Raw genomic sequence first — 26,293 nt, forward strand, 5'->3', positions numbered from 1 at the left:
AAAGCAGCGGAGCACTTCAACATTGCTACTCAGGAAGCCGTTCCAGAGGCTGATTTTGTGGAGGACATTTTAAAAGAAAAACCACCTGCCAGCCAAGCTATTCCTCTCCTAAATTCAATCAAGAAGCGATTGGCCTCTTCTTTATTAACACCTGCACTTACTACTGAGGGTAGACAACTTTTTTGACCCTCCCCCTCTGACTCCCTCTACATCAGGGGTCATTCTACTCCAGATTCACTGGTTGTGGTCAACTACCAGGAAAAGAGCATGGGTTCCCATATCTACTGGGGAGGCACCCCCTGACAAGGAGTGTAAGAGACTTTACGCTCTGGGGAAGAGGATCACTGCGGTGGCGACTTACTTCACTCGCATTGCAAACAATACAACTTTGTTGGCCAGCTATGCTGATGCACAATGGGTCAAGCTAGAGGAGTGCCTCAAGAAGTCCCTGAACTGCTGCAAACCCGTCTGCTCTCAACAGTGGCAGAGGTCAGGCAAGTTAACCAAAGTATGCTAAATAAAAAAAACTTTGGATGCAGCAGAGACGGCCAGAATGTCTTTGGCTCGGCTCAGGGGTACCCTTCTGAAAAGGAATGCATGGCCAAGGAACTCTGCTTTCCAGCCAGAGACCCAAACTTCACTTATAAATAAACCAGTGGAGGAGACCAATTTATTTGGAAAGGCAGCGGATGAAGTCCTCGAAACTGCAAAAAAAGGAGCATGACACCTTTTAAGACTCTGGATCAGATCACTGTAAAGACTGGAGGGGGGTGTCTGTACTTCTGCTCTCTATATGGTAGAGGAGAGGCACAGAGGACCCCAGCCAAGATTCTCTATAAGGTAGCAATGGACGGGCAATCAAGGCCTAGCTTCTCTGGAGGTGATGTGGGCTGGTTCTTAAGTACAGTGTAGTCCCAGAACCCTCACAAAGGAATGTCCACACACTGTATTACTGAAAACAGTCTTTATATAATTAATATTCAAAGGTATGTACACGATCACAATAACGCACTTTGTACTCGGAAGTCAACAATGATAAATATATACAATTCTAAAGTAGTACCACCAATGTTATCAAATTTCATTAAAGTGCATCAACTGTACCTTTTAAAATGTCACACAGATTAATAACGGAAACCAGCAATAGAGATAGGAAGGAATGCAAGATGGTTGAAACAGTAGGCAGATTTCTGACCCCTACCACTAGGCACAGTTCTGTGTGGAGATCCCCCCCACCTGGGCAACCTGTTAAATAAAGATATATAGCACAAGCCCAGTCCATATATTGTTCACTAGTCTTATTTCCTCCTATTAAGGTTTTACCCCCCCCCCCCCCCAATGTATCTGGTGGAGTAGAGTTCTGCAAAGATGCGTCGAAGAATCCTTCTTGAGTGACTCCCTTTAAAGCAGGAGCCACGGATCGTCGAGAGGCGTCGAACATGGTCTCTCATCCACACTGCTGGGTCACTCGCAGCAGCCAATCATACAGAAGGGCATTCATGCAGTCAGTCAGCCAATCAGGCACACAGTGCATTCAGGCCATCCTCCTCCCTCTCAGACACTCACAACAAGGAATGTGGATTAGGACAAGTACCCAGCCATTCAACACTACACACTGCATTCAGGCCAGTTTCGGGCAGGGCTGTCTCAGTCTTTGTCTCTCATGCCAGAAACCAGACAACCACAACAAGAAGTGCATATTGGTCACACACTCCATATACCCAGGTCCCACCCACAGGAGGTAACCACAACATACAATCACTGGGAAGGCTCCAGCTAGTCTGGCCGGGCCTTCACAACAACACCATATATGGCACTTCCACCCAACAGCCAGTCAGGGGGAAGGGACAGAGTCAGGGCTTCCCAGGACTTTGGGAAAACAAGGTAATAGGTAATAGAAAGCAAGAGGCCACAGGGGCCATCTTGTTTTCCATCAGGAATCAACGGATCCCAATGGCAGGGCCGGGGTATCCCAAAATGGAGGATACTCAGCGCACCTGTCAAATTCAGCATGGAGCTGCCACCAGCCCATACCCTGCTCTTTGGGCCACCCACAGGTGCCCAAAAACATACACTAGGGGTACAGGGTTGTACCCCCACCCATGGGTGCCATAATGGTATCCCACGGGTCCATTCACCAAACCAAGAGAGAGAGAGCTGCACCGCCAGGAGTCCCACATGAACTCCTGTGCGGAAAATACGACAGAACACACGATAAAAGGCAGTAAAGGACAAGGATACGGAGGCCCGGTCCCTCCGATGTATTTCCAGCATCACAATCACAAAGAGGCCTTCACAAAGAAGGGGGAATCTGAATAGACGTTCCTTTTGTAGCCAACGTTTCCCTCAAAATCAATACGGCTCGGGAAATAACTGGTCCTCTCCCCAAGGAACCAGCAGCTACACCACCCCATATCCCACAAGGGGACAACAACGTGGTAAAGGTAGGGGCCGGAATTCTACCCCTCAATGCTCCCCGGATTCAGGCCAGAAATGACACGCAGTTCCGGGTCCCCTCCCATGCACCCCGGTCGGGTGCCGGGGAACATCATTTCGAATGGATTGTGTCCTCCAACTTATTCCACATCTTTGACATGTAATTTCCACAGCTGTGCACTTCGGAAACATTTTCGGCAGAGGGCGTCCTGCGTCAATGGGGTTGGGTCGATGTCCCTCGAAGGCTTAGGGCGACGTCACCGGATGTTATAAATAGGATGCACGGCGCCTGTAGCCTCAGTTCCATTTTTTCTGCAAACGTGTTTGCTTCGGAGACTCGGCACGCCTTGTGTATTCCTTGTGAATGTCTTCTTCTTCAACCCCTTCGACTCCGCGGTATGACTTCAAGACTTGCCGGGACTGCAAGTCGAAAATGTCGATTACCGACCCACATCGCATTTGTTTGTGGTGCTTGGGTGAGAGTCACAACACCGACAACTGTTCCAAATCCCAGTCGCTAACTGCTAAGGCCTTGCAGGAGCATAAGGGAAAGCTTCAGGTAGGTAGGGGTTCAAAACCCAGCAAGTCCTGTAAATCCAAGGCCAAGGGGATGTCCACCGGCGATTCGAGGGGCGACTCTCTGCGTAGGGAGGAGTCCCGGGGGTCTCGGTCCCGATTGGTTCCCACCATTCGTCCTGGTCTCTGCATTCTAGGAAGCGCCGTCACCGGTCGCCTTCCCCGTCGTCCTCGGAGGATGGAGCCGCGAGGAAAGTGGCTTTCCCGATGAAGTCCTAGACTCCGGAGGAATGGGCTGCCTTTAGGGAGCAGATGTTAGCGATTTTTCAATTGCAGGGCACAGGGCCTTCTGATTAAGCCGGCAAGGAACGGTGTCGTACTGTGACTCGCACTTCTTCAGGCTCAGGTCCTCAACGCAACGCTCATCAGGAAACTTTGAGGTCCCGTTTGGACAAGGCTCAGGATAGTCGCAAGAGATGTGCTTCCAGGTCTCGGTCTCTGCCGAAACCACAGAAACCTGGTAAGGGCTCATGGTCGGCGTCGACTTCATCGGCGCGGTGTCCGTTGGATACCAGTGTCGAAGCTTTGTCTTCGTTCCAGCCCTCGGCGCCGTTATTGACAGCGAAGCCGTCAACGCTCTCGACGCCGAAGCCCTCGACGCCTTCGGGGCTTTTTGCCTGAAATGTACTGTTGGAGATCCCTGATACTGTGGATCCTCCAAGAAAGGCTACTTCTAAGTCTGTGAGGTCGGTGGTGGACTTCAGACCCTCTTCTGTCCCGAGGCAGGGCTTTTTCCTCCTTCTGGATGACATATATGAGGAGGAGGAAAGGTCGGACTTTGATATGGACCCTGTTGAGCCTGATGGGGCTCCTGTCTTTTCTGGAGACAGTCAATTTGAAGAGTTGAGGTAAACTCTTCATGATGCCAGTGGGTGGAACACTTCCCCAGAGGTGGAATTTGGCAGGCCTGAGCCTGGGGCTCATGCAGAGTCGTCCTACAGGTGGCTCATGGCTAGGGTCACAGAGTATGTGGGCTGGTCCAGTCCTCCTGAAGCTTTTGTGCAAGATGGTGTAGGGGAGGACTGGTCCAGGAGACCCCTCTCGCCTGCGTTTCTTCCCCAGGTGAGGGCTATGGCCCATTGGGCGTTCCCTCATGCCACCCGGGCCCAGGTGGTGGAGGGCTCACCCACTGGAGACATTGCCCGCATGTATCGAATGCCCACATGTATTGATTACAACGCAAATTTAGTTAGGCCCAAAAACCATTCTCTGCCCGGTAAAGATGGTGTGAGCTCAGCGCACTGTAGCGCGGCCCCCACCCTTGGAGAACATCCCTGTTGCCGCAGCACCCTGGCAGATCCGCTGCAAGCACGTTCCCACGAACAAGACGGACATGAGCTAGCGAAATACGCTAACATTGTAACAATTCACCTCCCACAGTGTACCATCACTATCAGCATGACCCAGCCAGCAGGCCTGAACAGTGAAATGAACAGCAAAATGGTCCTCTGATGGCAGACAGTCTTTACATATATATATATGTATATATGAATGTCAAGTCCTCTTGCATTATTTCTTTCTCCCACAAAATATACACGCCTGTAGAATGTATTAAAATGAGAGAGTATGCTCCCATGATATAAGCTATAGCGAGCCCGCACCATTACAGGTGGATGCTAATGATAAAGGGACGCTCCAGGGATCTGTTCGTTGCGTGTATCACTGGGCAGCCTACCTCACATGGTTTTGCGCCATAACTAAAACTAATGCTGCTAGAGTACGCGAGAAAGCGGATGCAAATATACTATGAACTCATGTCAAGAATGCGCAAGACGTGCACTTATCGTGTGTGAATGTCTGAGCCCCTCATATGCTACCATCGTCACGTACAGGGGCGGATCGTTTTCTGTGTACTCCACTGATCTAACCACTACCTCCTTTTCTTCAAATGTATATGCATGTAACTAAAACACTGTAGCTGCTAGAATATAATGTACAACAATGGTGCTCGGACTGGGTATAGTAGAAACGCACCCAGCCAAGGTTAAATGCATGTTTTGAAGTGATTTTAAATGAGTATTATAGAAAGTATTCAAATGTTTGCGATGTCTTTACCTATATTTGGCAACGCACGAGGGAGATACCTTTGTGAAAGCGTACAAGGTCTCGATGTATCCCCCTCCCTCCCTCAGAAGACTGCCAAGACATGAGAACAGAGCCCCGCTCTGCGCTATCACACCTCCCCCGACCTGACTGGAGCCGCTTCAAAGACTTGTAACCCCACTGCAGCACCCAAGGCCGCGGCCAGCCACCTGCATTATTTACAGCATAGCAATAAACCTTAGTCTAAACTCAAGCGTCCCCCTGTAAACCCCTCAACCCACCGGACTGTCTCAGACTTATAGCCCTGTGCAACCAGGACACCCAACACTTTGACGGCACACAGCGAAACATCTATAACCACTTCTAACAAGACAGAAAGACCTGTACCACCCGCCCCAGTCCCCGAAGCTTAGTCCCTCGACCTACGGTCCCGGTCAACAGATCACAAGTAACCAGGCCTCGATATATTATCTCCAGACCCCTCACAAGGTGCATTCCTCCTGTGTTGCCTTAACCTATTGAAAGATTTACTAAAAGAGAATAGAACTGTAAATGACTGAATGACTGCGGGGTGCATGGCAGAGGGCAAGTAAGTCAGGAAAGGCATTCATCTCTGCCACAGGTCGCCTCAGCACACCAACACCGCCCGGATGAACTCAAGCCGACCTGCCAGGCCCAGCCCAACCCACGAGGGTGACCAGTGACGTCCTCCAGCCAAGACCAACCACACCGCAGCAGCACCTATAGTTAGTCGTCGCCACCCAATCCCAACGAACTTGTGCCCCCTATAGTATGTAGGTTTTGATGACGTTTTTTGTAAATATATACGCCTGTCTTTGCTATTGTCAGACAGAGCGCTCTCGGAGTTTGCAGAGTTCTTTGCATGCCCAATTCTGATAGATAAACTCCCATTTACGCTCACCCGCACTCTGTCCTGGTCTTATTCCCATTTTGGGAGAGTCCTTCATTGTCTCTCATTGCGGGGAGGATCGTGCTGTTTGGGGACGCTTGCTTTCAGTGGTGACCCCGATAGCGTGATTTTTATTTCTTCCTAAACTCCTTATAACCGTCCCCGTTTGGCACGAGAATCTCCGGTCGAAAAGGGATACGCACGGTGAGCCGGCTCCGGGAAGCGGCCCGCCAACGGCGACCGGTACACTAAGAAGTGCGCACTCAATAGAGAGGGGGTACGGGATCCCGGTTGAAAAATCCCCTTTGAGTACCGCTCGCCGGAGCCGGGGCTGACTGTTGAGCTGACGGCGACACTGCCTGGACGGACCCAGTTTCGGAGAGTATCGGTTCAAGACGGGCACGTGAGTACTGAGTGCGAGCGATCTTAAGGGGAGTGGGGAGTGAAGTGTAGGACAGGAAACGAAGAGGGGGTACGCAGATCTACTAAAGATCATCTTAAAATTTCCTTGCTTTTTCTTTGCATATGGCCATTAGGATTAAGAGATGAATAAGAGATAAACGTGACGGGAACCTAGCTCCGAAAGGGGGTGGAAGGCGGCGCCGCATAGTGCTATCTTGACTAGTACTGGGAATATATGAAGAAGTGGAGTATAAAATAAAAGTGTTCAGCAAAAGGGGACACTGAGAGTACATTAGTGACCGCTATTACTTTTTTCCTTTTCTTAAGGGTAGGGGGGAGAATAAAGAACTGTGATTAGCACAGACTTGGGGAGACAGTAAGAGAAACAAAGTCCTATTAGAAGGAGGGGAAAACAGGTTAATATCTATATCTATATATATATATATGCGCATCTAGATACTAAATAAGGCGATTAGGGACAGCCGGCTAGGGAGGAGAGGGAGTCCAGCTTGAATGGTGAATGGTGCCAAGAGGTGTGTGCACCTCGTATGTGCTAGAGGAGATTTTGGCGTTGTGAATGCGTGAACGATTGGAAGTGCACAACAGTTAAATGGTCATAATAAGTGTGGTCGGATAAAAGTTTTCTCTCTCTCTTCAGAAAACGCCAATATAGTGGAGTGAGTGAGTACCTTCTTGATTTCCAGTCTGACATTGTCAAACCAAAGGATGGGTTGCTCTTGTATGTGCCCCTCGAAAAGAACATAATAGACATTGTGCACGGCCAGTTTTGTATTGTGCAGTCAGGGAGGGGGAGAGCCCAAAGGGACCCAGCATTGAATGTGAGGTAATATATAAAGAATAATATTGATACGACAGTTACATTGTAGTTGCAAACACACGAGGCACATCAGCACTAGGAGGGCACAGAGATGGGGGCTGAAACACCCTTATCACATATTTGTAAGAATCTCCCGGGATACGTGGAGCGGATTAAAAAATATCATGACCAATGGGTGACCGAACTAAAGGGGGAGGGGTTACCTCAGATTTGGCCCGAGGGAGGGTCGTTTGATAAAAGTGTCCTGGATACAGTGGCCACATGCATTTATATAAAATACAAAGGAAAGCAGCTGCAAAATAGGAGGGAAATATTAGATCTTTGGAGGTTATTTGAAGAGATACCACCCCCTAAGACACCAGTACTAAATACTGATCTCCCATCCACCACAGACAATCCACTGCTAATACAAAGAGATGTCAAAGAAGGCTCAAGTGTAGCGCCACCAGTAGAGGTAATAAGCTTGTACCCGATAATAAAGAAGCCTGTGCCCGCAGAGGGGTACAGTGATCCCACTTACATACCTCCCCCGAGAGATACTACACCCCTCCGGCCCACGGCACCTCCGCCATACGAAAGCACGAGGGAGCGAGCCCAGGCAGGCGCACAAAGGGTGGATATAGAGAAGCTCACAGATGATTTAGAATCAAGACTGACGATAGCAAAGGATGAGCTCTCGAGGATAAAAGACATATGCGAACGGACAGCACTAGATGCAACTAGATCAGGGCGCACGTCCAGAGCGCTAGGTGAAAATAGAAAGCCTGAAGAGGGGTGGAAAAAGGGCGAGATTTTGTTCAGAATTGAGGAAGAACCAACGCGAATAATAGAAGTAGGGCCCGGAGAGGGAGATGGTGCAAGCGAGGAAAGGCGGGGGGGACTTAGAGAGGAGTTGCTGTGTGATATAAGGGACGAGGTAGAAGAAAGCGACAGGTTGAGTATGGCAATAGGAGGGGGAAGCGAGGGGGAGGAAGGTACGTGTTCGCTGAGAACCCTGGATGATGAGTGGACGGGCCGACTAAGGAACAGAGTGGGAAAAATGGCATCACTGGGGACATCGACAGCTCAAACGGGTCCGGACGGAACGACAAAAGGAAGGCTGCAGCTCCCGTTGATACACAGGGGAGGAGGGAGGCCTAACTATATCCCATGGGCACAGATGGATAAAGCCAATTTATTAAAGCTATTGCCCCCGTTGTCAGGAGGGGCAAGTAAGTGGATATATGCCTTTGAGAAACATACTGCCGGGGTACCCCTAGCCATAGGAGATGTGAAAAGTTTACTAGTATCAGCGGTAGGTGACCAGGCTGAAAGGGTATGGGTTAAGGCCGGTTTCCCGGGAGTAACGTTAGACTGTGACCGCCATGATGGGGCATCATTTAACACGGTGCGTGCCAGGGTGTGGGATGCCTTACGCGAAACATTCCCAGACACACCGGACTTGCAGTCAGTGATGCAGTGTACAATGAATGACGGGGAAGAGGCTATGGATTATATTTTCCGGGTCCAAGAGATGTGGAGAGCAGAAACGGGCACGCCCTGGTATCAATCGACATCTTTATTTTATTTTATTATAAAGAGAGGGCTCCCAAAGGAAGTGCAGAAGGCGCTTGATAAGATAGCAGGTATTGAAGCAAAAGGATGGCCAGAAATTCAAAGCATAATAGTACACCATTGTAAAAGAATAAAGGAGAGGGAGAAGGAGGTGGCGCAGAAAAGATTGGCAGACGAGGCGAAGTTAGTACAGTCAAAGTTAGTGAAGGTTGCAGCAGCAGTAGCCGCGCTCCCACACAGTAGGGAGGGAGATGAGGAGGAGGAGGGGCTGATAGCACTCCAAGGAAGGGTAGCAACTAATTGGGCAGGACCAGCACAGCGGCAGTGGACTGAGCAAGAGCAAGGTGGAAGCCCGCAGTGGCAAGAGTGGACCCCTCGAGGGGGACGAGGTGGGTACAGGGGCCGGAGAGGAGGCGGACAGGGGTATGGAGGAATGGGAGGAAATGGATGGCAGGGTCCCAGGGGCCCCCAAGGGAGTTGCTGGAACTGTGGAAGATGGGGACATTACTCCAGGGAATGCAGAAGTAGACAAAACAATGGGTTCCAGGAGGGGGAGGCTTATGGTCATCCACACCCGGGAAGCCCATACGGTCTCCCAATGGGACAACAGCAGCTAAGGAACCCTGGCCAGGGTACCACGGGCCAGCAACAAGGACACCAGTATAGGACACAGAACCACCCCCAAAACAATGACAGCATGCAATACACGCCAGGTAACCCTTTCGCGACAACAGCAAACGGGGCCCCCGCGCCAGCGCCTTACAGCGGCATGTCGGTAGTTTCCGGAAATGTCTTTAATGAGGGAGGGGCGACGAGATACCCCCCGCATAGGACAGCCCACAGAGAACACTTGCGTGTCCAGTTCTATCCACCACCTACAATGCAGCAGAGGAACCATTGGTAGGGGCGCAGATAGGAGACAAGCAATTTATATTCATGGTTGATTCGGGAGCGGAGAAATCATGTATCAGAGAGGGCCGATTCCCGTTATCTAACAGGAAGTTAGAGACGCAGGGGTTCTCTGGGGCTGTAGTTGAAGTTCCTTATACAGAAGCTTTGGATGTAACAGTGGGGGGTAAGACTGTGAAGGCACCCTTATTGTATTACGAACATTCCCCAATTAACTTGCTAGGGAGGGATCTCCTGAGTAAACTCAACATGACCATATCATTTACCGAGAGAGGGATAGTGTGTTCCACACCCGGGATATGCCCCTTGCGCGCAATGTTGGTAGTGCAAGCCTACACAACCACGCAGGAAATACGAGGACTGCCACAAAATGAGGAAATGTTTATCGAAGGGCTGAAGCTCTGGCCCTCATAATTCCCGAGCTGAGAAGCATGGACTGGAGGATCCCGGCGGAGTTCCTCTACCGCCCCATAGTATGCCCCAACGCAGCACCAGGATCAGTGGTATCGTTAGATTTGCACGCTGTGCAAGTGTCAGCAAAAAGAATAGCTGTGATCGGGGTGGACGAGGAAGGGTGTGAGTGGCGCACAGTGCTATGCACAAACGCCGACATCGCCCTGCGAGAGGTAACAGATGAGGATCTCTTCTCAGACTCAGAAGGGGATGGTGAAATAGTGATGGAAATAGCGATGCCCTGTGATATTTTAATACAAGCAAGGGAGACTCCCGTCCAATTGATGACGGTGGTAGGAGCACCACCGTCGTTTTTTGATGACGACATGAGGCTCGTACCAAACAGCTTATGGACGACAGGCCCCCATGATGTGGGACTGTTGCATGGGGTACAGCCTGTGGTAATAAAGCTAAAGAAAGGAGCAATTTTACCGCGAGTTAAACAGTATCCTCTGTCTCGTGAAGCTGAAGAAGGGATAAAAGAGACAATAAATGCCCTACTAGCACAAGGAATAATAGTGCCTTCAAACTCCCCATGTAATACTTGCATTTATCCGATCAAAAAAGCAAAAGGGGGGTCGTGGAGGATGATACAAGACCTACGCCCCCTCAATGATGTAATTCAGAAGGAGTTCCCTCTAGTCCCGAACCCCGCATCAATACTATGCAGCATCCCTAAAGAGGCATCACATTTCACAGTAGTGGATTTGAAAAACGCATTTTTCTCTATACCCCTGGCTGAAGAGAGTAGATACCTCACCGCCTTCACACTGGGGGGTAAAAGGTATGAGCATTGCAGATTACCACAGGGTTACTGCGAGAGCCCGAGCATCTTCAATCGTGTATTACATGAAGACCTAGGAAACCTATCAGTTGAGAGCACCATTATTCAGTACGTAGACGATTTGCTAGTTTGCGCACGAAACGAAAAGACATGCAGAGCAGATTCCGTAACATTGTTGACCTTGCTGGCCAACAAGGGGTACAAAGTGGACAAGGGAAAGCTACAGTACTGTCTGACAGAGGTCCTGTACCTAGGGCAGCTGATTTCAAGAGATGGGAAAAGAATAATACCAGACAGGGTAGAAGCCATAAGATCAGTACAAGAACCCACAACAGTAAAAGACATGCAGAAATTTTTGGGAATGTGCAATTATTGCCGAGCATGGATATTAGATTATGCGGCATACACCAGGCCCTTATTACAAGCATTAAAGGTGGCCCAACAGGAGAACAGGAAGATGGAATGGACAGAAGAGATGAGTTCCTCCTTTCAAACACTAAAAGAGTTGATTTCAAGCGCCCCAGTACTCGCAAACCCTGATTATGGACGCGAGTTTTACCTATTCTCACACTGCAAGGAAACACTGATGACAGCAGTCCTGACACAAAAAACATCTTTGGGACACAAGCCATTGGCTTACTATAGTGGCACTTTAGATGCTGTGATGCAGGGCCATTTCGCGTGCGAGCAATCACTCGCTGCAGCCGCATTCGCGATTGAGAAAAGTGCCACAATAGTAATGGGTTGCCCTGTGACATTGTTTGTGGAACATTCATTATTTGCAATACTAGAGAGATCAAAAAGCACACTGACCACACAGCGGGCGACCGCCTACGAGGTTATACTGTCCAGTGCCAACATCCATATAGTGAGATGCAAGACAGTGAACCCCGCCACATTCATTACAGAAGCGTGCACGCTCGAAGACATGCAGAACCACGATTGCGCAACCTACACAGGAGGAAGCGGGGAGGAGACAGTGGTGTGTGAGAACGCCCTAAGCGAAGGGGAAGTGTACTTTGTGGATGGGTCCGCATCAATTGACGCAGACACGGGAGAAAAACACGTTGGCATGGCAGTGGTGAGGTTAGAAGACGGTGAGTATGAAACACTGGTACAATATCGTCTCCCATCACATTACTCCGCGCAGGCAGCAGAACTGATTGCACTCATAGAAGCACTACATGCAGCAAAGGGTTGTGCAGTGACGATATACACAGACTCAGCTTACATGACAACGACAGTACATGGAGGCCTAGCAAGATGGGGGCGGAGGGGCTTTAGGAGGGCAGATGGAACACCTGTCCAACATGCAGAATTGTTAAAAGAGTTAATTGAGGCCCTACAAAACCCCACTGCAGTAGCAATAGTAAAGTGCCAAGCACATACGTCTAACACAGATGTTGTGTCTTTAGGGAACGCGGCAGCGGACGCGGCCGCCAAGGAGGCTTCCTATTTTCAGAAAAATGACACAGGTGAGTACATGCTTAAGGACAAAACAAACGAAGAGCCCCCAGAGGGATATAATATCATGCCCATACCACAAATAATAGAATTACAGGAAGGAGCCAGTGCAGAGGAAAAACTATTGTGGACAAAGCGAGGGTGCAGCAAGTCAGGAACAGACCTGCTGTGGAGGCAAAATAACTCGGGGAAGGTGGTAATGCCAATTCAGCTACTAGAGATTGCATTTCAACAGCTACACTTCCCTGCACATAACACCAAACAACACATCGCAGCAGAAATACAGGAAGAATGGTTCGTGCCCTGTCTTCAGGAGCATGTGTCTCGATTGGCAATGGAATGTACAACATGCCAAATATACAATTCAGGGATGACATTACGCACTCTCCGGGGAACAATCCCTAAACCCATTGGCCCATTCAAGGAACTGCACATCGATTACGCAGACATGGGGGAAAGGTGTAATGGTGCACGGTACATGATTGTGGTCGTGTGCCCATTTTCAAGGTGGGTGGAAGCAGGACCCTGCGCGCGACCCGATGCCAAGAGCGCCGCCAAGTTCCTAGTAAGGGAAGTATTCCCGCGCTGGGGAATTTGTGACGTAATCCGCTCAGACAATGGCACTCATTTTGTGAATGAGCTTTTTAAGGAAGTGACTACATTGCTAGGAATAAAACATAAATTATGCTCAATTTATCATCCTCAAAGTAATGGCGTAGTGGAAAAGATGAACGGACTGTTGAAGGGCAGGTTATCAAAACTATGCTTCTCATTAAAAAAGAATTGGATTTACTGCCTACCGCTTGCGCTATTTGAGTTGCGAAACCAGCCAAGCAAAGACCACCATTTGTCCCCGCACGAGATCGTGACTGGGAGACGGATGAACACAGCACACTCACCACTGCGCGAACACTCAGATGCTCACAGAAGCGCCGCGATATTGGGAGAGGAGTTCACAGACTATTTAAAGAAACTGACAAGGGCAGCGCGCGTGATAGCAAAGCAATTGTCCCCACCCTTCACTAGAGAAGAGGGAAATGTAACAGGCGCTGTCACGGAGCCAGAGCAACAACTACAGCTAGCGCCAGGCGACTGGATATATGTCAGAAGTTTTGTGCGTAGGTGGAATGCACCACGATTCCATGGCCCATATGAAGTAATATTTTGCACGCCTACGGCGGTAAAGGTCAAAGGGTTGAGGTACTGGGTGCACTTGACCGATGTACGGAAGGCATATAGCAACGTACAAGAGGAGGTAGATGGGGAGGCACAGACAACAGCAAACGCTGCAACTGAGCAGAATGACTGAATATGAACTTGCGTGTATGTGCTGGTACTGAATTTGAAGAAATGCACAACTTATAAAGATTAAAAAAAAAAGAAAGAAAAAAAAAGGGGGGGGGGAAATTTTGTTTTAACTTTAATATTGTTGAGTATGAATATATCGTATACATATATTAAATGGAATGCCAAACTATGAGCGTGTATACACCCTTGTCTGTGAATACCCCTCCCCGCATCCCCACCCACTTCCATTCCCCGTCACATGTATATTGGCACTGATGGTGCCAACAAAAATGTTTACATGTATGCACTCAATGCACTTTTATATCTTAAAACAGGAGCTTCCATGGCATCTAACGGGCGGCCTGCAACGGATACATTTACTAGAGTTAGAGAATGGTTAACTTTGAAATGTATATATTCGTATGAATGTGGACTATCTGCGTGCATTATATTGTTTTTTACATTATTATTTGGACTGGTTACATACTGGTTCATAGCGTTCATCTCTATCGAGATGAACGAGGGGGGAGGGAGCAACACCACTATTGGGACCAATACAACTGCAAGTGTCAACGCAACTACAGGGGAAGGTGATTTTTTGATATGGGATGGAACTAAACTTGTGTGGGGCTACTATACTACGTCATCCAATGTTGTCATCTCACACGATGGAGGGCCAAAAAGTGGAAGACAAAACAACACACTGTCCCCACCTGAGATGTCTAATTACAATGCTCACAGTTTAAACGACCGAAATCCCTCTGCCATATCATGGTTGTATAATACCCCCACCAGCCAACCTGCCCCCACGACCATAGAGAATCAAAGAATGAGAGAGACACATGAAATATTATATGATGACTGGGTGAAGGGGGGCGGGAATGAGAAAGGGGGGTCTAGTTTGTCTCGTGCCCAGGGAATAGGGAAGAATATGAGGAATAAGAACAATAGACGGAAGAGGGAAGCAGGGAGGAGGAAGTATGATGAGTACTATGGGCTAGGCCTAGATAAGATGGAAGACCCACGACACCCCCACCAAACAAATAAGTGGTATGCAGATATGAGTGCCACAGCTAAACAAACAACAAACGAGAGCTGTTATGTTTGCTCCCTCATCCCTCACGCATCAGGTACACCCAAAGTACTGTTACCCAAAGAGTTGCCGATTATAGATGCCCAATGTCTCCTTCATCTCACGTTGTGCAGAATTAAGAACACTTTCCAGGCACATGAAGTGACTTTTCAAATGCTGCAGAACGAGAAAACGTGCTACCCAAAACCGACAGGGGTTGTATGTCTGAAAGAACCATTTTTTGCAATCGAAGGGACACTTTTTTCCGATAACAAGTGGAAGAATGAAGAAGTAATGTGTAAAGCTGAAGCACTAAGGGGTGTGGCGCCAGAGAAATTGCAATGGATAAAAGAAACATGCACACCCGTATGGAAAGAACACATTTCAAAACTAACCTGGGTCACGCCAATTGAAAAGCCTTTCAAGTTGCAGAATGAAATATACTATGAACTATGTTTCAAAGGAGAGGGGAGAACGTCCATGGGGACGAACAAGAAGTGCAACAAAACCCTCACTATCCCAGACCTAAGAAAAGGGACTGCGGCCCTTATGGACACGTATTGGGTGTGTGGAAACCAGGCATACCTACACCTCCCCCCGTCGTGGAGTGGCAGCTGCTCAATGGCCACTCTGCACTCAGCTCTAATGGTGATACCAGAAAGCCACATCGATGGAAGCAAAAGGACACAGGAACGCACACAACAGAGTGTGGGCCAACCAACTGTAGAACCACGAATGTATGTCCTGTCTTCTGGAAGCAAGGAAGAGGTGCTGACCCGCAACAGACGAGCATCAAACTATATATCGAAGGCATCATCAGAACTATTGGCCCAGATCCCAGACAAATATCGATTATTCAGCTCAGCAGAAACATTCTTTGCCTCGCTCGTATCAAGTGTCCAAGCAAGGGCTAACGCAAAATGGCTCCAGATAACACGCTGGGAATTAATTCAGCTGGCGAACGACACTGCAGAAGGTTTTAACATAATAAAGGTCGAACTAAGAGCCTTGCGACTGATGACCATGCAAAACAGGTATGTCCTGGACCTGTTGACGGCGATGGACGGCGGTGTTTGCCGAAAAATAGGAAGTGCCTGCTGCACTTTCGTACCTTCTGAAGACGCAGAAAACGGCTCCCTGTCCCATGTGATCGAAGCAGTCCACAACCTAGGAGAAAAAATGAAGATGGAAGGCGGAGCAGAAGATAGTACATGGTTCGATAACCTCTTCTCCTGGGTCCCCTCATGGCTTGGAACAACGATGAAATTTTTGATGCCAGCTGTGGTGTTCCTCTTATTGTTTTTCTGCCTATGCCAGGTGGGTCTTCGAGTCTGTGCTAACGCAGTACCAAATGGTGCAATGATGATGGTGACAATGGGCAACTCACACTGTACAATAAAAACGGTGCAAGAAGCACAAGTACAAACAGGGGTAGACAACACACCAAGGTACCAACTGGTGCCCATGTACCATGACAAGGATATTGTAGATAAGCTTTGGCACACCACCATCAAAGAGCCCCGCATACTAGAATGGTACGAGGAAGTGTGGGTAGATTTGGAAGGGGATGGTGGGTGCATATATCTTACGTGTACTCCAGATGAATACGCCAGGAGAGGTGAGAGTTTAAGGGGGGTGTGCAGAGCATGGATGCCTATCAAAGGAACTCCTGCATGGGATGAGGCGGTGATGAACGAAGTAGAGTGTAGGAGGATAGAGGAGTTAAAGAATTCGTTACTTTAGTAACGAAAGGGGGGAAATGTAGGGGAGGACTGGTCCAGGAGACCCCTCTCGCCTGCGTTTCTTCCCCAGGTGAGGGCTATGGCCCATTGGGCGTTCCCTCATGCCACCCGGGCCCAGGTGGTGGAGGGCTCACCCACTGGAGACATTGCCCGCATGTATCGAATGCCCACATGTATTGATTACAACGCAAATTTAGTTAGGCCCAAAAACCATTCTCTGCCCGGTAAAGATGGTGTGAGCTCAGCGCACTGTAGCGCGGCCCCCACCCTTGGAGAACATCCCTGTTGCCTCAGCACCCTGGCAGATCCGCTGCGAGCACGTTCCCACGAACAAGACGGACATGAGCTAGCGAAATACGCTAACATTGTAACAATTCACCTCCCACAGTGTACCATCACTATCAGCATGACCCAGCCAGCAGGCCTGAACAGTGAAATGAACAGCAAAATGGTCCTCTGATGGCAGACAGTCTTTACATATATATATATGTATATATGAATGTCAAGTCCTCTTGCATTATTTCTTTCTCCCACAAAATATACACGCCTGTAGAATGTATTAAAATGAGAGAGTATGCTCCCATGATATAAGCTATAGCGAGCCCGCACCATTACAGGTGGATGCTAATGATAAAGGGACGCTCCAGGGATCTGTTCGTTGCGTGTATCACTGGGCAGCCTACCTCACATGGTTTCGCGCCATAACTAAAACTAATGCTGCTAGAGTACGCGAGAAAGCGGATGCAAATATACTATGAACTCATGTCAAGAATGCGCAAGACGTGCACTTATCGTGTGTGAATGTCTGAGCCCCTCATATGCTACCATCGTCACGTACAGGGGCGGATCGTTTTCTGTGTACTCCACTGATCTAACCACTACCTCCTTTTCTTCAAATGTATATGCATGTAACTAAAACACTGTAGCTGCTAGAATATAATGTACAACAATGGTGCTCGGACTGGGTATAGTAGAAACGCACCCAGCCAAGGTTAAATGCATGTTTTGAAGTGATTTTAAATGAGTATTATAGAAAGTATTCAAATGTTTGCGATGTCTTTACCTATATTTGGCAACGCACGAGGGAGATACCTTTGTGAAAGCGTACAAGGTCTCGATGTATCCCCCTCCCTCCCTCAGAAGACTGCCAAGACATGAGAACAGAGCCCCGCTCTGCGCTATCACACCTCCCCCGACCTGACTGGAGCCGCTTCAAAGACTTGTAACCCCACTGCAGCACCCAAGGCCGCGGCCAGCCACCTGCATTATTTACAGCATAGCAATAAACCTTAGTCTAAACTCAAGCGTCCCCCTGTAAATCCCTCAACCCACCGGACTGTCTCAGACTTATAGCCCTGTGCAACCAGGACACCCAACACTTTGACGGCACACAGCGAAACATCTATAACCACTTCTAACAAGACAGAAAGACCTGTACCACCCGCCCCAGTCCCCGAAGCTTAGTCCCTCGACCTACGGTCCCGGTCAACAGATCACAAGTAACCAGGCCTCGATATATTATCTCCAGACCCCTCACAAGGTGCATTCCTCCTGTGTTGCCTTAACCTATTGAAAGATTTACTAAAAGAGAATAGAACTGTAAATGACTGAATGACTGCGGGGTGCATGGCAGAGGGCAAGTAAGTCAGGAAAGGCATTCATCTCTGCCACAGGTCGCCTCAGCACACCAACACCGCCCGGATGAACTCAAGCCGACCTGCCAGGCCCAGCCCAACCCACGAGGGTGACCAGTGACGTCCTCCAGCCAAGACCAACCACACCGCAGCAGCACCTATAGTTAGTCGTCGCCACCCAATCCCAACAAACTTGTGCCCCCTATAGTATGTAGGTTTTGATGACGTTTTTTGTAAATATATACGCCTGTCTTTGCTATTGTCAGACAGAGCGCTCTCGGAGTTTGCAGAGTTCTTTGCATGCCCAATTCTGATAGATAAACTCCCATTTACGCTCACCCGCACTCTGTCCTGGTCTTATTCCCATTTTGGGAGAGTCCTTCATTGTCTCTCATTGCGGGGAGGATCGTGCTGTTTGGGGACGCTTGCTTTCAATGGTCTAACTGACATTTTAGATCAAGGTCCGACCTCTGACCCAGTGTTACATTTTCTTATGACATTACAGAAAAGGGTGGCAGCTGCTTGGCATTCACTGAAATCTCTTCCGGCTGTTAACAAATGGTTGACCAACAAATACCGCCCTTCCGGTAGCGACCCCAGCTACCTTTCGTCTCGCCCCACTCCCGATAGTTTGATGGTTCAGGTGGCTACGCCCACCTGGAGGCAGGCGGCGTACCCTACCATTCCTCCTGATAGGGACGACAAACGCTTTGACGGTTGGGCACGCAAGGTGTTTTCTGCTGGGAGTATGCCTTTGAAGTCAGCCAACTCCACTTGTGCCTTGGCAAGACTTTCACACACGCTGTGGAACTGTTTTTCTCTTGCAGCTGAGCATATACCCGAGGGGGAAGAAAGGGATGGGTTCCTTGCTCTCGTGCAAGATGGTAGGGATGCCATGTGTGAATCCCTTCAGTCGGGTTTGGACACGGCCGACGGTGTTAGCTGGTCTATGGCTGCGAGCACCGTTGTATGCAGATTTGCGGAAGTCGGGTTTTGCTCCAGATGTGCAAGCCCGTCTTTTGAACATGCCCTTTGATGGCGTGCATTTGGCAGCAAGACTGACGAGAGCCTTGAGAGGTTGCAGACCTCAAAAGCTGCGGCAAAATCTTTAAGTAGTGGAGGGGAGGCACTTTTAGTTAATACTCCTCCTTTGGTAGAACGAGGCAAGCCGCCAGTCAAAGGGGCCAGCGTAAAAGTACCCGTGGTGATCGGGGAAATAGAGGTGCCAAAGCCACTCAGACAGCTGCCTCTCTGCCTTCAGGCGCTGCCGTAGCCGCTCCTAAAAAGTCATGAGGCCATGTCCCATGGTTTGCCGGTTGGGGCAGACTGTCTCAGCATCTCGAAGAGTGGCGAGCCATTACTTCGGATGCATGGGTTCTGGATACAATTGCCCACGGCTACTGCCTTCCCTTCCTAAAGCTGCCTCACGACAATCCACCGGGGAATCTCACTTGAAAGCTTCCAGATCTGCTTTTTGTGCTGGAAATCTTGACCCTGCTAGAGAAAGGCGCTATAGAACTGGTGCCTGTAGCAGAGAGGAACAAGGGATGGTATTCCCCTTATTTTTTGATCCCAAAGAAAGGCAGGGGATTGAGACCCATCCTGGACTTGCGTTGGTTGAACAAACTTCTCAGGAAGGACAAGTTCAAGATGGTCACTCTTTCTCAAGTCCTCCAGGCCCTTCAACTTCAGGATTGGTTTGTGTCTCTGGACCTACAGGATGCTTACTTTCATGTGCCGATTCATCCCAAGCACAGAAAGTTCCTGAGGTTTGCGGCTGGCGACTCGCCCTTTCAGTTTCGGGTCCTGCCATTCGAATTGACCTCCGCCCGAGGGTCTTCACCAAGCTAATCGTGGTGGTGGCAGCATATCTCAGGCGAGGGGGGATTCACGTCTACCCTACCTGGACGACTGGCTGATCCGTGCACGCTCTCCCGAGCAAGCATTGGCTCACCTCGGTCTCACCTACCGCTCCCTCCACAAGCTGGGCTTCTCCCTCCATTTCAAGAAGTCACATCCAACACCTTCCCTACAACTCCAGTACATCGGGCTGTGATGGACACGTCCTTGGGGAAGTGCTCGCCTCCCAAGGTGAGGGCTCATCACATTGTGCAGATGGTGGACAAGTTTGAACATGCCCAGAGTCTCCCGTCTTTCGACTTCTTAAGGTTGCTCTGCCTCATGGCATCTTGCATTTTTCTGGTGCCAGAGGCCAGGTTGAGGATGAGAACCCTGCAATGGGTCCTCAAGATGCAGTGGTCGCAGTTCTTGGGCGAAATGACAGATCCTGTTCAGATTCCAATCTCGGTCTCCAAGGATCTTGTGTGGTGGGCCAACAAAGGGAACCTGATGAAGGGGGAGCCGTTTTGGCAGCCATGGCCAGAGGTGACTGTAGTGACGGATGCTTCCCTCACAGGATGGGGCGCTCATGCCGATGACTTGACCACCAGCGGTCGTTGGTCTCCGTCAGAGTCCAAAATCCACATCAGCCTGTTAGAGCTGAGGGCCATCAGGCTAGCCCTGAAGGCTTTTCTCCCGTCTGTGCGGGGGAAGAGTGTCCTGATCATGACAGACAACACAGTGGCCATGCATTACCTCAACAAAAAAGGGAGAGGGTAGGGTCACTCCTGTTGTGCAGAGAGGCCATGCAGCTCTGGTTCTGGGCCATTCAGCAGTGAATTTCGCTCTCGGCAGTTCATCTGGCCGGAGACGAAAATGCAGCTGCAGATGTTCTGAGCTGGCAGAGCACGATCTCTCACGAGTGGGAGTTGGCTCAGGAAGTCCTTCTGGAGATCTTCGCCCTTTGGGGAAACCCACAAGTGGATCTTTTCGCCACCAGTGCCAACCGGAAGTGCGAGAGATTCTGCTCAAGGGAATTTCCTCTGAGAGGAGCCTTAGGACACACATTCGTAGTGGATTGGTCATTCTCACTGCTGTACACGTTTCCTCCAGTCCCCGTCATTCCTCAAGTGTTACTGAGTTTACTGAGGTTCGGATCCCTGATGATCCTCATTGCTCCGGATTGGGCCAGGAGAGCGTGGTACCCAGACCTTCTAGAAATGTCCATGTGCCCTCCACACTGTCTTCCCTACCGAGAGGATCTGCTCTTGCGAGAGGGGGGCTCAGGTTCTCCACCCAGCGGTCAGGACTCTCAATCGTCACGCTTGGTATCTGAAAGATTGAGATATAAGGATTGGGACCTCCCGAATGATGTGATGGAGGTGTTTCTTTCGGCCAGAAGACCAGCAACAAAATACCTTTACCGTTGCCGTTTTCATAAGTTTTGCGACTGGTGCAGAGGACAGAATGTTGATCCTTTTCAGTGTTCCATTCCTATGGTTTTGTCTTTCTTACTTTGTTTGGCCCACAGGGGCCTTCAAGTTGGTACCATTAAGGCTTACCTGGCAGCGCTATCTATATTTAAGCTCTCGTCTGAAGAATGTTCTTACTTTAAGATTTGTTTGATTTCTGAATTTCTTAAAGGACTGACTAATGTGTTCCCGCCGTCCCCTTTCCAGGTGGCGGTTTGGGATTTGAATTTGGTTTTAAAATTTCTAATGGGTGCTCCGTTTGAACCTTTGCACTTTTGTCCTTTGAGATTATTGTCCTTCAAGACAGTGTTCTTGGTTGTGGTTTCAGGCACTTTCATCCAAGCCGCCCTTCACTGTGTTCCACAAGGACAGCTTTCCGGGCTTCGAGCTTCCCTTCTCCTGGGCCATGTCCGAGATGGGCCTGAGAAACTTCTGGAGTCCTCCAAAAGCGTGGCTCGACTAAATCTTCACCCTTGAGGGGCGTAGACGAATCCGAAACGGGTCCCCGTTGATCGGATGAAGAAACGGTGGAGCTTGAGGCTCTTTTGACCGAAAAAAGAGAATTTTTTCTGAGAAAAAACGCGAAAAAAAAGCACTAACGCTCGAGAGCAATAGCACGAGGATCCCAACACTTGAACGTGCGGTAAAAATCTGAAGATGGCTGCCAGAGGCGGGGCTTAGGGAGAGGGCAGTCATTGGCTGTGGTCAGTATGACGCAGAGATCAGTGATTGGTTACTACTACGAAAGACAGATCAGAAACGAAACTGATACTGATTTTTTCTTTACCGAGGATTCCCAGCCTGACGGGGAATATTCATGAGCATGTGAATCCATGCCAGACCCATGCTGGAGAACAACAGTTACAGGTAAGTAACTTATTCCTTCAAGACAGTGTTCTTGGTTGTGGTTTCAGGCACTTTCATCTAAGCCGCCCTTCACTGTGTTCCACAAGGACAGGGTTGTACTAAGAGTACGTCCTTCCTTTCTAACTAAGGTAGTGTCTGAATTTCATTTGAGCCGGAAGGTGGTTCTTCCTTCTTTCCATCCTCATCCTGGTAACAAAGAGGAGCGACTCCATAGGTTGGATCCTAGGAGAGCTCTGAGCTTTTATATTTCTAGGATGTCCAGGGTCAGAGTGGACGATCAACTCTTTGTGGGATATGCTGGACACCGTTTGGGCCAGGCTGTTACCAAGCGGACCTTGTCCAGGTGGATTGTACTCACAATTACTGAATGCTACCGATTGGCGGGTAAGCAACCTCCTGGAGGGTTGCGAGCTCATTCCACTAGGGGTGAGGCTACTTCCACAGCCCTACAACAGGGGGTTCCTATTAGGAATATTTGTGATGCAGCCACATGGGCTTCTATCCACACCTTTGTTAAACATTATTCCTTGGATTCCATCCATGGTCAAGATATGGCCTTTGGGAAGGCGGTTCTTTATTCCGCCATCTGATTGGGTACTCTAAATTCTTTCTCTCCACCATTTTCTGATACTGCTTTGGGAGTCTGTCAAAGATGTGGAATACGTTGGAGGACACAATCTATTCGAAGAACAAGTTACTTACCAACTGGTAACGTTCTTTCGATTGGATGTTCCTCCAACGTATTCCACATCGCCCTCCCAGCCTGCGCCTCTGTAGAATTTCCTATGCGATTGCAGCTTCCGTTTCCGCAAGGCTATGTGCAGTCAAGCAGGCATTGGATTGGTGCCACATGTTATGGGGTAAAAAACATAAACTGAGACTACGGGCGCCATGCGTTCTATTTATAACATCCAGTGACGTCGCCCTCGATGGAGGCCTTCTAGGGACATCGACCCGACGCCATCAATGCAGGACGCCCTCTGCCAAAAAAGTTTCCGAAGTGCACAGCTGTGGACATTACATGTCAAAGATGTGGACTACGTTGGAGGAACATCCAATCGAAAGACGGTTACAGTTGGTAAGTAACTTGTTCTTCTTCAAGCATGGGAGGGAATAACTACAGACCTTTGGGTGCTAAAGACCGTTTGCCACGGGTACTGTATAGAATTCTGCCTGACCCCCGAACATTTCAGACCACCACGAGCAAGACGCCTGACGCCAGAACATCTGGGCATCCTGCTACAAGAAGTCGAGACCCTGCAGGAAAAGGGCGCCATAGAGGTCGTACCTCTTCTACAGGTAAACAAGGGTATTTATTCAGTGTACTTCCTTGTACACAAAAAGGATCTCACCATGCGCCCTGTATTAGATTTGTGCCCAGCGAACAAATTTGTGAAGCCCCAAAAGTTTCCTATGGTCATTCTGCAGGAGGTAATTCCCCTGCTCACACAGGGGGGGGGGTTACATGGCAAGATTAGACATGAAAGATGCATATTTCAATGTTGCCGGCTCACAGAAAATACCTCAGATCATGATACAAGACGAGCACCATCTGTTCAAAGTAATACCCTTAGGCATAGCCTCTGCACCAAGGGTATTTACAAAGGTAGTGGCAGCAGCACACCTGCACAGGCAATCCTTTCCAGTTTATCCTTACCTCGACAACTGGCTCATAACAGGGGACTCCTATGAAACATGGCTGTCAAATAACCAAAGAATTATAGATCTTCTTTTCAGTCTGGCATTCCCCCATCAACAATGAGAAATCCAGCTTAGACCCCAGTCAGGTTATGCAGTCCCTAGGGGCTCTAATTCGAACAAAGGACGGCCTCGTCTTCCCCTCCAACGAGAGGGTCTAAAACATGCTGTTTCAAATCCATGTAGCCAGTCAGGAGGTGACGATACGCAAGGCTATGCGACTGTTAGGAATGATGGCGTCATGCATTTATTTGGTTCCTCACGTGCTTTTGCGCATGCGTCCAATGCAGGAGTGGCTCAACAGCCAGCGGTGTCAGGCCAGCAGACAATGGGACGAACTAGTGGTTGTCTCATCCGCCCTCGTTCTCTTGCTGGGGTGGTGGTCGAGGGAGAACCTCTTGAAGGGGAAATCCTTCACCACCCCACTGTGCAGGCCACTCTAACTACAGACGCATCTCTCACAGGGTGGGGAGCTCACCTGCTTCAACAGACAGCACACAGAGTTTGGTCATCAGACATAGCATCCAACCACACAAACCTGTTGGAAATGTTAGCAGTATTCAAAGCACTGAAAGTTTTTCAGACACAACTGCAGAGAAATATGTGGTCCTGATCCTCACAGACAGCACCACGGCCATGTACTATCTGAACAAGCAAGGGTGCACTCACTCTCCAGTGCTGTCAAAACTGTCCCAGAACATTTGGAAGTGGGCTCTCAAACACATGTTCCTGTTGTCACAACATGTTCCAGGGGAACTCAATCTTCTGGCAGACTTACTCAGCAGAGATTTCCCACTAAACATTGAGTACGAATGGCGATTACACGAAGACATCGTCTCCAACGTTTTCTCAGAATGGGGCTTCCCAGAGATCGACTTGTTTGCAATTCTGGAGAACGCTCAATGCCAAGATTACGCCTCCAGGTACCCCGGACTCTGGATAACATGGTCAGGGAAATTTGTTTACGCTCCCTCCCGCCCCCTGACTCCCCTACTCAACAAGATGGTGCACAAAATGCACCAGGAACCAGTCACAATGATATTGGTGGCCCCCATTTGGGCCCGCCAACCCTGGTTCGCTCATCTGATAGAGATGTCCCTATCTCCTCCAATGAAACTGCCTTGCCCGTACAACATGTTATTGCAAGATAAAGGGGAGACACTTCACCCATGCCCGCAAACACTGAACTTAGCGGCCTGGCTCCTGAGGTCATAGCGTTCAGGCACCTGCAACTCCCTCAGAGATGTATGAACATACTCGGAGAAGCAAGGAAACCTAACGCACAATATTGCTATTCCAGTAAGTGGAAGCGTTTTGTCATCTGGTGTAATTCCAAGAGCATCAACCCCATTGACTGCTCTCCTACACATATCGTTTTGTACCTGACTCATTTACTTCACTCAGGCCTGGTCTTTAACTCTCTAAAAGTTCACTTATCTGCTCTTTCAGCTTACACTACATCACAACAAAAGGTGTTGTGGTGGAAGATACCAGTTATTAAGGCTTTCATGGAGGGAGTAAAAAGAATTCACCCTCCCATTTCTAACACAGCTCCGGGATGGGACCTAAACGTGGTGTTGACTAGACCTGTGGGGTCTCCTTTCGAGCCCATGCATAAAGCAAGTCTCAGAGATCTCACCTACAAAACTGCCTTTTTAATAACCATTAGACCAGTTCTAGACCCCTTTGTTACAGTTCACAGAGATAAGGTGGTTCTGCGCACTCACCCTAGGTTTGCGCCTAAATTAATTTCAAAGTTCCATGTGAAACAATCCATAGAAATACCAGCGTTCTTTCAGAACCCCTCAAACATTGGAGAAAGAAGCCTGCACACACTGGATGTACACAGAGCAGTCATGTTTTACATGGAAAGAACTCGCCCACTAAGAAAGACAAATCTGTTTTTAATTTCAGTGGCAGCAGGTAGAGAAGGAGACCCTGTCTCCAAATCCACGATCTCTACGTGGATTGTCAAAAACATCACACTCTGTTACACTCTTGCTAAGAGAGAACTGCGCTTCAAGCCTGGAGCACATTCTACTTGAGGCACTGGGGTTTCCATAGCATCCATTGCAAATGTTCCCCTAGAGTCCATTTGCAAAGCGGCAACCTGGAGTTCTGTACACACCTTTACAAAACTCTATTGCCTAGACACTCATTCTAGGTCTGATTCTCAGGTGGGACAAGCAGTACTAAGACATCTTTTCACTACTGTTCCTTCCCACAACCCACCTCCAACTCCGGGTACTGCTCGCTAGTCTATGCACAGCATGCGATTCTAAGCAGATTAACACGCATCAGAAGACATGCATT

General features: G+C 49.1%; 1 protein-coding gene across 2 annotated transcripts in view; it reads left to right on the top strand.

Moving 5' to 3' along the window:
- The window catches only part of EEF2KMT (eukaryotic elongation factor 2 lysine methyltransferase), an 835,612-nt gene that overhangs the window by 470,841 nt on the left and 338,478 nt on the right, over positions 1-26,293 (top strand). The window lies entirely within an intron of this gene.

Source organism: Ambystoma mexicanum, chromosome 2p (assembly GCF_040938575.1).
Source record: "Ambystoma mexicanum isolate Mex_15411 chromosome 2p, UKY_AmexF1_1, whole genome shotgun sequence".
NCBI classification, from domain to species: domain Eukaryota; kingdom Metazoa; phylum Chordata; class Amphibia; order Caudata; family Ambystomatidae; genus Ambystoma; species Ambystoma mexicanum.